This window comes from Saimiri boliviensis, chromosome 8 (assembly GCF_048565385.1).
Source record: "Saimiri boliviensis isolate mSaiBol1 chromosome 8, mSaiBol1.pri, whole genome shotgun sequence".
NCBI lineage: Eukaryota > Metazoa > Chordata > Mammalia > Primates > Cebidae > Saimiri > Saimiri boliviensis.
This window is the reverse complement of record NC_133456.1, coordinates 67341207-67357262: the sequence shown is the minus strand read 5'-3', so window position 1 is coordinate 67357262 and position 16056 is coordinate 67341207. Positions and strand designations below refer to the sequence as shown.

General features: G+C 40.4%; 1 long non-coding RNA gene across 1 annotated transcript; it reads left to right on the top strand.

Moving 5' to 3' along the window:
- Positions 1–288: 288 nt before the first annotated feature.
- On the top strand, positions 289–11579 carry LOC141585396 (uncharacterized). The gene is made up of 2 exons (XR_012518830.1): positions 289–494; positions 575–11579. It is a non-coding gene; the product is annotated as an uncharacterized LOC141585396 (long non-coding RNA).
- Positions 11580–16056: the final 4477 nt, after the last annotated feature.

The following is a 16056-nucleotide window of genomic DNA, read 5'->3' as shown; positions in this document are numbered from 1 at the left end:
CCTGTCATTTGGTCACAGGCCTGGAGCACTACAATCCTAGCATGCACTAGGCTCAGGGAGCCTGCGTGTCACTGGAGGAAGAGGCAGGGCTATGCCCTCCTCGCAGTGCTTGCTGTGAGATGTAGTCTCATAAACACGCCCAGCCCTTTTATCACCGAACTGCAGGATTACAATCCCAGCATGCACCCAGCTCAGGAACAGTGCGCGTTACTGTAGGAAGTGACAAGGTTGTGTGGTGCTTCCTTCTGCGTGTTGGGAGTTGTAGTTTCATAAAGACTTTCAGACCTTTCATCACAGGGCTGCAGGACTCCAATCCCAGTACGCAGCAGGATCAGGGACAATGCCAGTCACGTATTCTCTCCCTAGGCTTGCTGGGAGATGTAGTCCCATAAACCCTCCCAGCCCTTTAATCACAGAGCTGCAGTACTACAATCCCAGCATGCGCCAGGCTCCCGAGCGATGTGCAGCCCTGGAAGGAGGTGAAATTTTTTCACGTAGGTAAAATTTCCGTAATATAAAATTAACTGTTTTTATTTATTTGTTTATGAGACGGAGTCTTTCTCTTGTTGCCCAGGCTGGAGTGCAGAGAGGCGATTTTGGCGTTAAGGCAACTTCCGCCTCCCGGATTCAGGCAATTCTCCTGCCTCAGCCTCCGGAGTAAGTAGCTGGGATTACAGGCATGCACCACCAACGCCCAGCTAATTTTGTATTTTTAGTAGAGACGCGGTTTCTCCATGTTGGTCAGACTGGTCTTGAACTCCCAACCTCAGGTTATCCGCCCACCTCAGCCTCCCAAAGTGCCAAGATTATAGGCATGAGCCAGCGCGCCCGGCCTAATTCACTGACATTTAGTGCATGCGCATTCCTGTGCAGCTACCACCTCTTTGTCCTAAGAAATCTCCTACCTATTAATCTGTACTCTTTCTGATCCTTAGCAACCAGTAATCTGCTTTCTGTCTCTGTGGATTTACTTATTCTGATACTTATATAAGTGAGATCATACAGTATGTGACCTTTTGTCTTCATGTTCTTTAAACACAATGTTTTTGAAGTTTCCACACATTGTAGTATTAGTACCTCAATCCTTTCTGCAGCTGAATATTATCCCATTGTATGGATATACTACATTTTGTTTTTCTATTATTTGTTGGTGAATATTTGATTTGTTTCCACCTTTTAGCTTTTGTGAATAATGCTGCTATGAACATATGTTTACACGTTTTTGTTTGAATACCTGTTTTACATTCTTTTGTGTATATATCTGGGAGTGGATTTGCTGGGTTCTGTGATAATTCTATGTTTAGCTTTGTGCAGAACCACCAAACTATTTTCAACAGTAGCTTCATCGTTTTACGTTCTTATTCCTCCACTTCCATGTCAACCGTTGTTAGTTTATTTTTTTTTTTTTAAACAATTATAATGGGTATGAAACGATATCTTACTGTGGCTTTGATTTGCACTTCCCTGAGGTGAGTGATGTTGAGCATCTTTTCATGTGCTATTTATGTATCTTTGAAGAAAAGTATTTTCAAGTCCTCTGCCCTTTTTTAAAAAAAAAATTGGGTTGTCTTTTTGTTCTTGAGTTGTAAGAATTCCCTTTATATCCTGGATACTAGACCCTTACCATATATATGATTTGCAAATATTTTGTCCTATTGTTTTTGTTTTCTTTTCACTATCCTGATAGCGTCCGTTGATGCACAAAAGATTTTAGGTTTGATGAAGTTCAATTTATCTATTTTTTTGTTTGTTTCCTGTGCATTCAGTGTCATACCCAAAAAATTATTGAAAAATCCAATGCTAATAAGCACATGAAAAGATGTTCAACATCACTAGCCATTAGGTAAATATCTAAACCACAATGAGATTACTACTTTATACCATTAGAATGTCAATTTTTTTTTTAAAAGTAAGAGTTGGAGAGTATGTGGAGAAATTAGAACTGTTGTGCGTTGCTAGTGAGCATGTGAACTGATGGTGACAATTGTACAACAACGTGAGCATAGTTTATGCCACTGAACCATATAGCTGCAAATGTTTAGATTGATAAATTGTATGTTATGTATCTTTTACCACATACAACAAAAGCTTCCTTGGACCTGGTCCTGAAATAGTTCCATGTGTGATGAAAGAAGACCCTTCTCTCCTAGAGTTACGAGTAGGAGCCTTTTTATTCATGCTGGTATACACACTCCTGGCTCTTCCACACACCCAGCATGATCTCACCAACCGAGGGAGCCCACTCCCATCTGGCCCATTTGTGCCTCTTTGTATCATCCTTTTCCCCTAATCAATTCACTCCCTGTCCCCTACAAACCATTGTAAATCACAGGTCTGTTTGCCATCTCTATGGACTTTTTTCTATAATGTCATAGAAATGGAATCATATGATATTTGATCTCTTCAGACTTGCTTCTTTCACTTAGCTGTATGCATGTCAGATGCATTCATGTCTTTTCATGGCTTCACAGATCAGTCCCTTTCTCTTGCTGAATAGTATTTCACTTCGTGGATGTAGCTAGCTTGGTTGCTACTGAAGAACATCCTGATTCCTTAAAGTATTTGGCCATTAAGAGAGCAGCTATACATAGTTGTATATGGTTTTTTCTTAGATGCAAGTTTTCAAAGCAGTTGTCTAGATGCTTAAGAGTGTAATTGTTAGCCTATATGGCAAGACTATGTTTACCTTTGGAAAAAACGCCAAAACTGTGCCAGTAGAAATAAAATATCTTTTCAAGTTGCTGTGCAATTATGCATTCCACCAGCAAAGAATGAGAGTCCCTGTTGCAATTTTGATTGCATTAAAAAATATTTTGGCTGGGTTTGGTGGCTCATGCCTGTAACCCCAACACTTTTGGAGGCCAAGGTGGGAAGATTGCTTGAGATCAGGAGGTTGAGACCAGCCTGACCAACATGGTGAAACCCCATCTCTACTAAAAATACAAGAAATTAGCCAAGTGTGGTTGCACACACCTGTAGTCCTAGCTACTTGGGAGGCTGAGGCTGAAGAATCACTTTAACCCTAGAGAGGGTGGCTACAGTGAGCCAAGATCATGCCACTGCACTCCAGCCTGGGTGACAGATCAAGACTCCATCTTAAAAAAATACTTTAACTATTTTATAGTTGTTCGGTGGTATCTCATGGTTATTTTTATTTGCTTTTCCCAATCACAAATGTTGGTGAGCATTATTTTGTTGTTGTTGTTTTACTATGATTGCTGCCCAAAAAGGCATGTATGTGTCGTGCCACAGAAAACCAATTTTTTAAAAATGTACTCTAAGTTCTAATCAGTAAAAAATAAGAAAATTATGCTAGAACACATCTTCACATTTATCCTGTTATTTTTTAAAATTTCATGGTTAGGGATAGGCAGGGAGAAAAAGATAAGTGTGTTGATGAAAAGAGTAAACTTCTGTAAAATATTTAAAGAGATTTATCCTGAGCCAAATATGAGTGACCAGTCACCCATGACACAACCCTGAGTAGATCCTGAGAACACGTGCCCAACGTGGTCTGGGCATAGCCTAGATTTATACATTTTAGGGAGATATGAGACATCGATCAAATATAAGTAAGATATACATTGGTTTGGTCCAGAAAGGTGGGACAACTTGAAGTGGGTGATGGTGTGGCACTAGGCTTTCAAGTTATAGGTTTATTTAAATATTTTCTGATAGTTGGTTGAAAGAGTTAAGTTATTATGTAAAGACATGGAATCAATAGAAAGAAATGCCTGGGTTACAATAAATAATAAGGGGTATAGAGACCAAAGTGTTATGAAAATGAAGCTTCCGTGTAGCAGGCTTCAGAGAGAATAGATGGTAAATTTTTCTTATCAGACTTAAAGATCTGTGTTGATGTTAATGATGGTCAACTTTTCCTGAATTTCCAGAGGGAGGCATGTACAATGAAACGTATTTGACTTTCCCTTCTGTCAGGATTTGAACCAACTTTGGATGCCCTTGACCAAAGGGAAGGGTCCATTTAGATGGCTGGGGGTGGGGGCTTAAAACTTTATTTTTGGTTTACACATGTTTCACTTATGTTTACAAAAGCATAATGTATTAAATTGTTATGAATTATAGTTAGCTTAATAGAAAGAAAAGGGAATTCTTATTTCCGGAAACATAGAACATTAAAGTACCAGCAATGTGCCAAACAAAAAAAAAGCCTCAAATTTATACTTATTCTTCATCACTTCATTCATTGCCGTGTAATCAATACCAGTCTTGCTTGATTATCGGTTAGCAGTGTTATGAACCTATCAGTTTCTCAACTAGAGTTCTGAATATCCTTACTCAGTCCCATGGTATAATCATAAAGTTATTTAAACACGGACAGCAGATGCTTGTACCCAGAGGACCCCTCAGAGATGTTTCCATGGGTCTCAGAGGGGGCCCTTTGTTGGAGACAAACATTTTGACCTGTAGCCAATGCAGATTCAGAAGCTTTTAGGAAAGCATGAGAGTGAAATAATGGCCCTATCTGTAAATTACAAGAGGTGTAAAATGGCCGTGGTTAAATATCTAATGAGAACTCATTATATCACAATTGACAAGGATATTTTTATTCTTCTGTGGCCTACAACATTTATAATAATCAGTAGAATTATGAGTCATTATACTAGGGCAAATCATGGATAGGGAGGTGATTGACAAATTTCCAGGAATTCCATACAGTTTGCAAATAGTTGACATTTTATCCATACAAATATAACCTAGGGAAGGTTAAGCATCTTTTATTATTTGTATGTTTTGTATACTTCTCCTCATTTCAAACTGTCTGTCATATGGTAGCATTCCACAGATTAGAAAATGTATGAATATTCTGTCTCATAATTTCTAGAGGCATATGTTTCCTCATAGTACAATGTCTCATTATTGTAGAAAGAATGTTTTTAAGCAGACCAAAATATCCGGAGTGGATGGGAGTACAGTCTGTAATGAGAAATATCTGGCTCTAAAACAAAAACCAAGCTATCTAGCAGAATGGTTGTCAACGTGTCCATTCAACGTCCAGAGTTAACTTATGTGTGTTTGCAGCAATTCGGAAACCATTTCTTTGGAGAATGTAGAAACAGTCATTTCTACCCCTATAGTGGCATATAAGAGTTAGCAATAAGAATGCATTTAAAACACAGAGGACCCGCTTCTTACAAACTGATCTGCTGTGTGTTGGTTCGTTGTAGGAAGTTCCATCTATGTTTAGATTCAGCGAGTTAGAAACAGGTTTCTTCTAAAAGCTGCGTTTGGACATTCCAGAGTGGATGGGAGTACAGGATGTAATGAGAAATATCTGGCTCTTAAACAAAAACGGTGCTATCTAGCAGAATGGGTGTCAGTGTGTGCATTCAACTTAAAGAGTTAAACTGATGTGTGTTTGCAGCAGTTCAGAAACCCTTTCTTTGGAGAATGTACAAACAGTCATTTACAGCCCTATAGTGGCATATAAGCTTCAGCAGTAAGAATGCGTTTAAAACACAGAATACCCGCTTCCTACAAACTCATCTGCTGTGTGTTGGTTCCTTTTAGGAAGCTGCATCTATGTTTAGATTCAGCGAGTTAGAAACACGTTTCTTCTAAAAGTTGCGTTTGGACATTCCAGAGTGATTGGGAGTTCAGGATGTAATGAGAAATATCTCACTCTTAAACAAAAACGGTGCTATCTAGCAGAATGGTTGTCAATGTGTGCATTCAACTTACAGAGTTAAACTGATGTGTGTTTGCAGGAGTTCAGAAACCCTTTCTTTGGAGAATGTGGAAACTGTCATTTCCAGCCTTATAGTGGCAATTAAGATATAGCAGTAAGAATGCATTAAAAACACAGAAAACCTGCTTCCTACAAACTGATCTGCTGTATGAAGGCTCCTTGTAGGAAGTTGCATCTATGTTTAGATTCAGCGAGTTAGAAACACGTTTCTTGAAAAGCTGCGTTTGGACATTCTAGAGTGGATGGGAGTACACGCTGTAATGAGAAATATCTGGCTCTAAAACAAAAACGGAGCTATCTAGCAGAATGGTTGTCAACGTGTGCATTCAGCTTCCAGAACTAAACTGATGTGTGCTTGCAGCAGTTCAGAAACCCTTTCTTTGGAGAACGTAGAAGCAGTCATTTACAGCCCTATAGTGGCATAAAACAGTTAGCAGTAAGAATGCGTTTAAAACACTGAACACCCGCTTCCTACAAACTGATCTGCTGTGGGTTGGTTCCTTGTAGGAAGTTTCATCTATGTTTAGATTCAGCGAGTTAGAAACACATTTCATCTAAAAGCTGCGTTTGGAAACTCCAGAGTGAATGGCAGTAAAAGCTGCAATGAAAAATATCAGGCTCTAAAACCAAAATGGTGCTATCTAGTAGAATGGTTGTCAATGTGTGCATTCAACTTACAGAGGTAAACTGATGTGTGTTTGCAGAAGTTCAGAAACCCTTCCTTTGGAGAATGTAGAAAGAGCCATTTCCAGCCCTATAGTGGCATACAAGAGTTAGCAGTAAGAATGTGTTTAAAACACAGAAGACCCGCTCGTACAAACTAAACTTCTGTGAGTTGGTTCCCTTTAGGAAGTTGCATCAATGTTTAGATTCAGCGAGTTAGAAACACGTTTCTTCTAAAAGCTGTGTTTGGACATTCCAGAGTGGATGGGAGTACAGGCTGTAATGAGAAATATATGGCTCTAAAACAAAAACGGAGCTACCTAGCAGAATGGTTGTAAATGTGTATTCAACTTCCAGAGTTAAACTGATGTGTCTTTGCAGCAGATCAGAAACACTTTCTTTGGAGAATGTCGAAACAGTCATTTCCAGCCCTATAGTTGCATATAAGAGTTAGCAGTCAGAATGCGTTTAAAACACAGAAGACCCGCTTCTTAAAAACTGATCTGCTGTGTGTTGGTTCCTTCTAGGAAGTTGCATCGATGTTGAGATTCAGCAAGTTAGAAATACAAAATAGGCTAGGTGTGGTGGTACATGCCTGTAATCCAAGATGCTATGGAGGCCGACGCATGAGAATCCCTTGAACCCGGGAGTTAGAGGTTGAAGTGAGCCAATTTTGTGCCATTGCACTCCAGCCTGGGCAGCAAGAGTAAAACTGTCTCACAAAAAAGTAATGCTAAGTAAAAGATGTTCATTACATATCTAGATAATTTATAAATAAAATAAAATACTAAAACATTAATTACTGAACATAAATTGAAGTTTATATACTTGTAGCTTCTTATTTTCACCGAGGGGCTACAGATATTTTGGTCTGCTTAAAAACATTCTTTCTACAATAATGAGACATTGTACTATGAGGAAACATATGCCTCTAGAAATTATGAGACAGAATATTCATACATTTTCTAATCTGTGGAATGCTACCATATGACAGACAGTTTGAAATGAGGAGAAGTATACAAAACATACAAATAATAAAAGATGCTTAACCTTCCCTAGGTTATATTTGTATGGATAAAATGTCAACTATTTGCAAACTGTATGGAATTCCTGGAAATTTGTCAATCACCTCCCTATCCATGATTTGCCCTAGTATAATGACTCATAATTCTACTGATTATTATAAATGTTGTAGGCCACAGAAGAATAAAAATATCCTTGTCAATTGTGATATAATGAGTTCTCATTAGATATTTAACCACGGCCATTTTACACCTCTTGTAATTTACAGATAGGGCCATTATTTCACTCTCATGCTTTCCTAAAAGCTTCTGAATCTGCATTGGCTACAGGTCAAAATGTTTGTCTCCAACAAAGGGCCCCCTCTGAGACCCATGGAAACATCTCTGAGGGGTCCTCTGGGTACAAGCATCTGCTGTCCGTGTTTAAATAACTTTATGATTATACCATGGGACTGAGTAAGGATATTCAGAACTCTAGTTGAGAAACTGATAGGTTCATAACACTGCTAACCGATAATCAAGCAAGACTGGTATTGATTACACGGCAATGAATGAAGTGATGAAGAATAAGTATAAATTTGAGGCTTTTTTTTTGTTTGGCACATTGCTGGTACTTTAATGTTCTATGTTTCCGGAAATAAGAATTCCCTTTTCTTTCTATTAAGCTAACTATAATTCATAACAATTTAATACATTATGCTTTTGTAAACATAAGTGAAACATGTGTAAACCAAAAATAAAGTTTTAAGCCCCCACCCCCAGCCATCTAAATGGACCCTTCCCTTTGGTCAAGGGCATCCAAAGTTGGTTCAAATCCTGACAGAAGGGAAAGTCAAATACGTTTCATTGTACATGCCTCCCTCTGGAAATTCAGGAAAAGTTGACCATCATTAACATCAACACAGATCTTTAAGTCTGATAAGAAAAATTTACCATCTATTCTCTCTGAAGCCTGCTACACGGAAGCTTCATTTTCATAACACTTTGGTCTCTATACCCCTTATTATTTATTGTAACCCAGGCATTTCTTTCTATTGATTCCATGTCTTTACATAATAACTTAACTCTTTCAACCAACTATCAGAAAATATTTAAATAAACCTATAACTTGAAAGCCTAGTGCCACACCATCACCCACTTCAAGTTGTCCCACCTTTCTGGACCAAACCAATGTATATCTTACTTATATTTGATCGATGTCTCATATCTCCCTAAAATGTATAAATCTAGGCTATGCCCAGACCACGTTGGGCACGTGTTCTCAGGATCTACTCAGGGTTGTGTCATGGGTGACTGGTCACTCATATTTGGCTCAGGATAAATCTCTTTAAATATTTTACAGAAGTTTACTCTTTTCATCAACACACTTATCTTTTTCTCCCTGCCTATCCCTAACCATGAAATTTTAAAAAATAACAGGATAAATGTGAAGATGTGTTCTAGCATAATTTTCTTATTTTTTACTGATTAGAACTTAGAGTACATTTTTAAAAAATTGGTTTTCTGTGGCACGACACATACATGCCTTTTTGGGCAGCAATCATAGTAAAACAACAACAACAAAATAATGCTCACCAACATTTGTGATTGGGAAAAGCAAATAAAAATAACCATGAGATACCACCGAACAACTATAAAATAGTTAAAGTATTTTTTTAAGATGGAGTCTTGATCTGTCACCCAGGCTGGAGTGCAGTGGCATGATCTTGGCTCACTGTAGCCACCCTCTCTAGGGTTAAAGTGATTCTTCAGCCTCAGCCTCCCAAGTAGCTAGGACTACAGGTGTGTGCAACCACACTTGGCTAATTTCTTGTATTTTTAGTAGAGATGGGGTTTCACCATGTTGGTCAGGCTGGTCTCAACCTCCTGATCTCAAGCAATCTTCCCACCTTGGCCTCCAAAAGTGTTGGGGTTACAGGCATGAGCCACCAAACCCAGCCAAAATATTTTTTAATGCAATCAAAATTGCAACAGGGACTCTCATTCTTTGCTGGTGGAATGCATAATTGCACAGCAACTTGAAAAGATATTTTATTTCTACTGGCACAGTTTTGGCGTTTTTTCCAAAGGTAAACATAGTCTTGCCATATAGGCTAACAATTACACTCTTAAGCATCTAGACAACTGCTTTGAAAACTTGCATCTAAGAAAAAACCATATACAACTATGTATAGCTGCTCTCTTAATGGCCAAATACTTTAAGGAATCAGGATGTTCTTCAGTAGCAACCAAGCTAGCTACATCCACGAAGTGAAATACTATTCAGCAAGAGAAAGGGACTGATCTGTGAAGCCATGAAAAGACATGAATGCATCTGACATGCATACAGCTAAGTGAAAGAAGCAAGTCTGAAGAGATCAAATATCATATGATTCCATTTCTATGACATTATAGAAAAAAGTCCATAGAGATGGCAAACAGACCTGTGATTTACAATGGTTTGTAGGGGACAGGGAGTGAATTGATTAGGGGAAAAGGATGATACAAAGAGGCACAAATGGGCCAGATGGGAGTGGGCTCCCTCGGTTGGTGAGATCATGCTGGGTGTGTGGAAGAGCCAGGAGTGTGTATACCAGCATGAATAAAAAGGCTCCTACTCGTAACTCTAGGAGAGAAGGGTCTTCTTTCATCACACATGGAACTATTTCAGGACCAGGTCCAAGGAAGCTTTTGTTGTATGTGGTAAAAGATACATAACATACAATTTATCAATCTAAACATTTGCAGCTATATGGTTCAGTGGCATAAACTATGCTCACGTTGTTGTACAATTGTCACCATCAGTTCACATGCTCACTAGCAACGCACAACAGTTCTAATTTCTCCACATACTCTCCAACTCTTACTTTTAAAAAAAAAATTGACATTCTAATGGTATAAAGTAGTAATCTCATTGTGGTTTAGATATTTACCTAATGGCTAGTGATGTTGAACATCTTTTCATGTGCTTATTAGCATTGGATTTTTCAATAATTTTTTGGGTATGACACTGAATGCACAGGAAACAAACAAAAAAATAGATAAATTGAACTTCATCAAACCTAAAATCTTTTGTGCATCAACGGACGCTATCAGGATAGTGAAAAGAAAACAAAAACAATAGGACAAAATATTTGCAAATCATATATATGGTAAGGGTCTAGTATCCAGGATATAAAGGGAATTCTTACAACTCAAGAACAAAAAGACAACCCAATTTTTTTTTTAAAAAAGGGCAGAGGACTTGAAAATACTTTTCTTCAAAGATACATAAATAGCACATGAAAAGATGCTCAACATCACTCACCTCAGGGAAGTGCAAATCAAAGCCACAGTAAGATATCGTTTCATACCCATTATAATTGTTTAAAAAAAAAAAAATAAACTAACAACGGTTGACATGGAAGTGGAGGAATAAGAACGTAAAACGATGAAGCTACTGTTGAAAATAGTTTGGTGGTTCTGCACAAAGCTAAACATAGAATTATCACAGAACCCAGCAAATCCACTCCCAGATATATACACAAAAGAATGTAAAACAGGTATTCAAACAAAAACGTGTAAACATATGTTCATAGCAGCATTATTCACAAAAGCTAAAAGGTGGAAACAAATCAAATATTCACCAACAAATAATAGAAAAACAAAATGTAGTATATCCATACAATGGGATAATATTCAGCTGCAGAAAGGATTGAGGTACTAATACTACAATGTGTGGAAACTTCAAAAACATTGTGTTTAAAGAACATGAAGACAAAAGGTCACATACTGTATGATCTCATTTATATAAGTATCAGAATAAGTAAATCCACAGAGACAGAAAGCAGATTACTGGTTGCTAAGGATCAGAAAGAGTACAGATTAATAGGTAGGAGATTTCTTAGGACAAAGAGGTGGTAGCTGCACAGGAATGCGCATGCACTAAATGTCAGTGAATTAGGCCGGGCGCGCTGGCTCATGCCTATAATCTTGGCACTTTGGGAGGCTGAGGTGGGCGGATAACCTGAGGTTGGGAGTTCAAGACCAGTCTGACCAACATGGAGAAACCGCGTCTCTACTAAAAATACAAAATTAGCTGGGCGTTGGTGGTGCATGCCTGTAATCCCAGCTACTTACTCCGGAGGCTGAGGCAGGAGAATTGCCTGAATCCGGGAGGCGGAAGTTGCCTTAACGCCAAAATCGCCTCTCTGCACTCCAGCCTGGGCAACAAGAGAAAGACTCCGTCTCATAAACAAATAAATAAAAACAGTTAATTTTATATTACGGAAATTTTACCTACGTGAAAAAATTTCACCTCCTTCCAGGGCTGCACATCGCTCGGGAGCCTGGCGCATGCTGGGATTGTAGTACTGCAGCTCTGTGATTAAAGGGCTGGGAGGGTTTATGGGACTACATCTCCCAGCAAGCCTAGGGAGAGAATACGTGACTGGCATTGTCCCTGATCCTGCTGCGTACTGGGATTGGAGTCCTGCAGCCCTGTGATGAAAGGTCTGAAAGTCTTTATGAAACTACAACTCCCAACACGCAGAAGGAAGCACCACACAACCTTGTCACTTCCTACAGTAACGCGCACTGTTCCTGAGCTGGGTGCATGCTGGGATTGTAATCCTGCAGTTCGGTGATAAAAGGGCTGGGCGTGTTTATGAGACTACATCTCACAGCAAGCACTGCGAGGAGGGCATAGCCCTGCCTCTTCCTCCAGTGACACGCAGGCTCCCTGAGCCTAGTGCATGCTAGGATTGTAGTGCTCCAGGCCTGTGACCAAATGACAGGGGGGTGTTTAGGAGACTGCATCTCCCAGCAAGATCAACGAGGCACGCACAGCCCCATCTCTTCCTCTAGTGACTAGCACAGGCTACCTGAGCCCGGTGCATGCTGGGACTGTATTCCTGTAGCCCTGTGACCAAAGAGCTGGGAGTGTTTATGAGCATACATCTCCCAGCAACCCAAGAAAGGCGCACACAGCCCTGCCTCTTCCTTCAGTGAGAGCAGTACTGAGGCCGGTGCATACTGGGATTGTAGTCCTGCAGCCCTGTGACCAAAGGTCTGGGAGTATTTAGAAGCCTGCATCTCCCAACAAGACCAGCGAGATGCACACAGCCACGCCTCTTCCTCCAGTGAAACGCAGGCTCCCTGAGCCCAGTGCATGATAAAATTGTAGAGCTCCAGCCCTATGACTGCATCTCCCAGCAAGACCAGCGAGGCACGCACAGCCCTCTCTTTCCCCAGTGAGGAGCACAGGCTCTCTGAGCCCGGTGCATGCTGGGATTGTAGTCCTGTAGCCCTGTAATGAAAGGGCTGGGATTGTTTATGAGACTACACCTCCCACCAACCCCAGCGAGGGGCGCACGGCCCTGCCTCTTCCTCAAATGACTACCTGAGCAGGGTGTACGCGGGGATTGTAGTGCTGTAGCCCTGTGACAAAAGGGCTGGGAGTGTTGAGACTGTATCTCCCAGCAAGCAAAGCAGAGCGTGCACAGCCAGGCCTCTAACACGGGGGATACGCACTGTCCCTGAGACTGGTGCATGCTGCAATTCTAGGGCTGCGGCCCTGTGACCAACGAGCTAGGAGTATTCATGAGACTGCATTTCCCAGCTAGCCTAGCGAGGCCTGCACTGCCCCGCCTCTTCCCCCAGTGACACGTCCTGTCCCTGAGTTCAGTGTGTGCTGGGATTATAGTCCTGCAGCCCTGTGACCAAAGGGCTGGGAGTGTTTATGAGACTACATCTCCCAGAAATGCCAGCAGGATGCGCACAGCCCTGCCTCTTCCTCCAGTGACACACACGTCCCTGAGCCAGGAGCATGCTGGGATTGTAGTCCTTCAACCATGGGAGGAAGGGCTGAAACTGTTCATGATAATACATCTTCCAGCAAGCCCAGCGAGTCGCACCCAGTTCCGTCTTTTCCTCCAGTGAAGCGCACGGTCTCTGTGCCGGGTGCATGCTGGGATTGCATTACTGCAGCCCTGTAACCAAAGGGCTGGAAATGTTGATGAGACTGCATCTCTCAGCAAGCAAAGCGAGGCGCGCACAGCTCCATCTCTTCCTTCAGTGAGGCGCACTGTCACTGAGACTACATTTCCCAGCAAGCATAGCGGGAGTGTTTATGAAACTACATCTGGCAGCAAGCCCAAGAGGCGCTCGCAGCTCCGCCTTGTCCCCAGTGACTGCACTGTCCGGTAAACCCGGTGCACACTGAGATTGTAGTCCAGCAGCCCTGCGATGAAAGGGCCGGGAGTGATTACGAGACTACATCTCAGCAAGGCGCACACAGCCCCGCCTCTTTCTCCAGTGATGCACATTGTCTCTGATCGCCGTGCATGCTGGGATTGTAGTCCCGCAGCCCTGTGACCAAAGGGCTGGGATACACCTGCTCACTTTGCCTGACAGTTTTTCCCGTTACCCCCATGAACACACTTACAATAGCTTCTTTCAAATCTTATCTATTGATTAGAGTATCTTGGACATCTTGAGACTATAGTCTATTGTCTGCTTTTTATCTTGTGAATCGATTAGATGTTCATGCTTCTTCATGCATCTCATGAATTTTTAAATTGGCTAATAGGAACTACAAGGACTCTGGATTCTGTTGTAGTTCGTTGAAGGCTGTTATTATTTGAAGAGGGAGTTAATTTGAATAGATTCAAATTCCAAATCTTATCTCTTCTACAGTGGCATAGCTTAAAACTTTACTCAGTTCTTCTAAACACGCATATTATATATGTATTATACATAGATGTGTGTTTTTATTTAGCAAAATATACTATTTTATTAGGATCTAGTATAGTTATCTGTGAGATAGTTATTCAACAAACTATTCCATTACTACTGGAAGCCAGAACCTCACTTTTGTTCACTTTTTGGATATTATAAAGTGAAATTATATAATATGTATACTTTTACATCTACTTTCTTCTATGCAACATTACATTTATGATATTCATCTATGCTACTGCATACAGCTATAGTTTGTTCATTTAAAAACCATTTTTTACATTCTGGCAAAGTATACATATGATTAACCGTTTTAGCTATTTAAAATGTGCAGCTCAGAAAAAGTAAGTACATTCATATTGTTTTGCAACTATCATTCCCGTTCATAGGGACCTTCTTTCAATTTGCAAAACCAAAACTCTATACCCATTAAATAGCAGCTCCCTGTTGTCTTGGACCGTCCGGGACGGGTAGGCACGTCTGCCCGGGGGTCTCTCGACCTGCAAGAGGGTCCCAATACCTGGAAGAGGGAGTGCGCCTGGAAAATTAATAAAGACAGAGAGAGAGAAAGCGAGGCATCTGGAGGGCTGATAGGCTGTGCCTAAACAGCAAATTTTATTTTTCAAAGGCCAGGAATAAATACACTTTCTTGGCTCATAGTAAGAGGAAATGCAAATGTGTGCCTCACATGGCCTATACAATAGAGAAGTCAGATATGCGATCAGTGGTTGTAAAAAGTAACAGAATTTCCTGTAATCACAAAGTTTGTTTGCATCCAAACATTCACAAAGCTTGTTTACATCCAAACATTAGTCCTCCTGGCTGCAGGTATCTCTGGTTTGACCTTGTTTTAGAACTGAGATGTGGAAAGGTTTTTTGGTTTTGCTCATCAGAATATCTTTTAATCAGATTCTCCTTTGTCTACTCCTGACTCAACTTAACTCAACTTCCCCTTTCAGGAATCTGTGAGTCAGGAATCAAAGCCATCCCTTATGGTGGCATTTTGCTTTGCAAACATCGACAGTTAAACCATTATCTAGGGTACAAGGCAGTTAGGTAAGTAAAGGTTAAAACTTATACTTAAAGAGTCATAGAAAGGTTAAAAGCAGGAACTGATTGCCGGCAGGGGGTCACTCGGTCTAGCAGCAACGCATAGTTTTAGGCCCAAACGATATTGTGGTTGATATTAGAAACTGATCATTCATCTTTCAGTTCCTATATTTCCGGGTAGCTCGACTGCCTCCAGTAGGAAACTGTGTTTGGGATCAAACTCACCGTATAGTGAGACTCACGCCTTTTAGGGGTCTCACACGGGAATGTTCCCCACACCCTGTTACTCCCCTTGTAGCTCCTAGGAACCACTCTTCTACTTGGGTTTCTAGAATTTAACTACTCTAAGTATCTCATATAAGTAGAATCACACAGTATTTGTTCTTTTATGACTGGCTCATGTCACTTTGCACAATGTCCTTATCATGCATAATATGCCATGTGTCAGAATTGCCTTATTTTACATAACTGAATATTCCACTGCATGCATAAATCACATTTTATCTATTTATTCATTGATGGTAATTCAAGCAACGCTTGGGTAATGTGAGTAATGATACTATGAACCTAGGTGTATGTGTATTATTTTGTGTTTTTACTTCATCTCTTTTGCTACGTACCAGATGTGAGTTTGCTGCATCATATGGTGATTTTATATGTAAATTTTTCAGGAACTACCATGCTGTTATTATAGCAGCTGCAATACTTTACATTTCCACTGACAGTATACAACTGTTCTAATTGCTCCACATCCTCACCAACACTTGTGATTTTCTGTCTTGTTCTTTTTCTATTCTTTTGGTAGCAGCTATGCTGAGGAGTATTAAGTGATATGTCATTTGGGATTAGATTTGTATTTCACTAATGATTAGTTTTGCTGAGCATCTTTTCATGTACTTATTAGCCACTTTACAT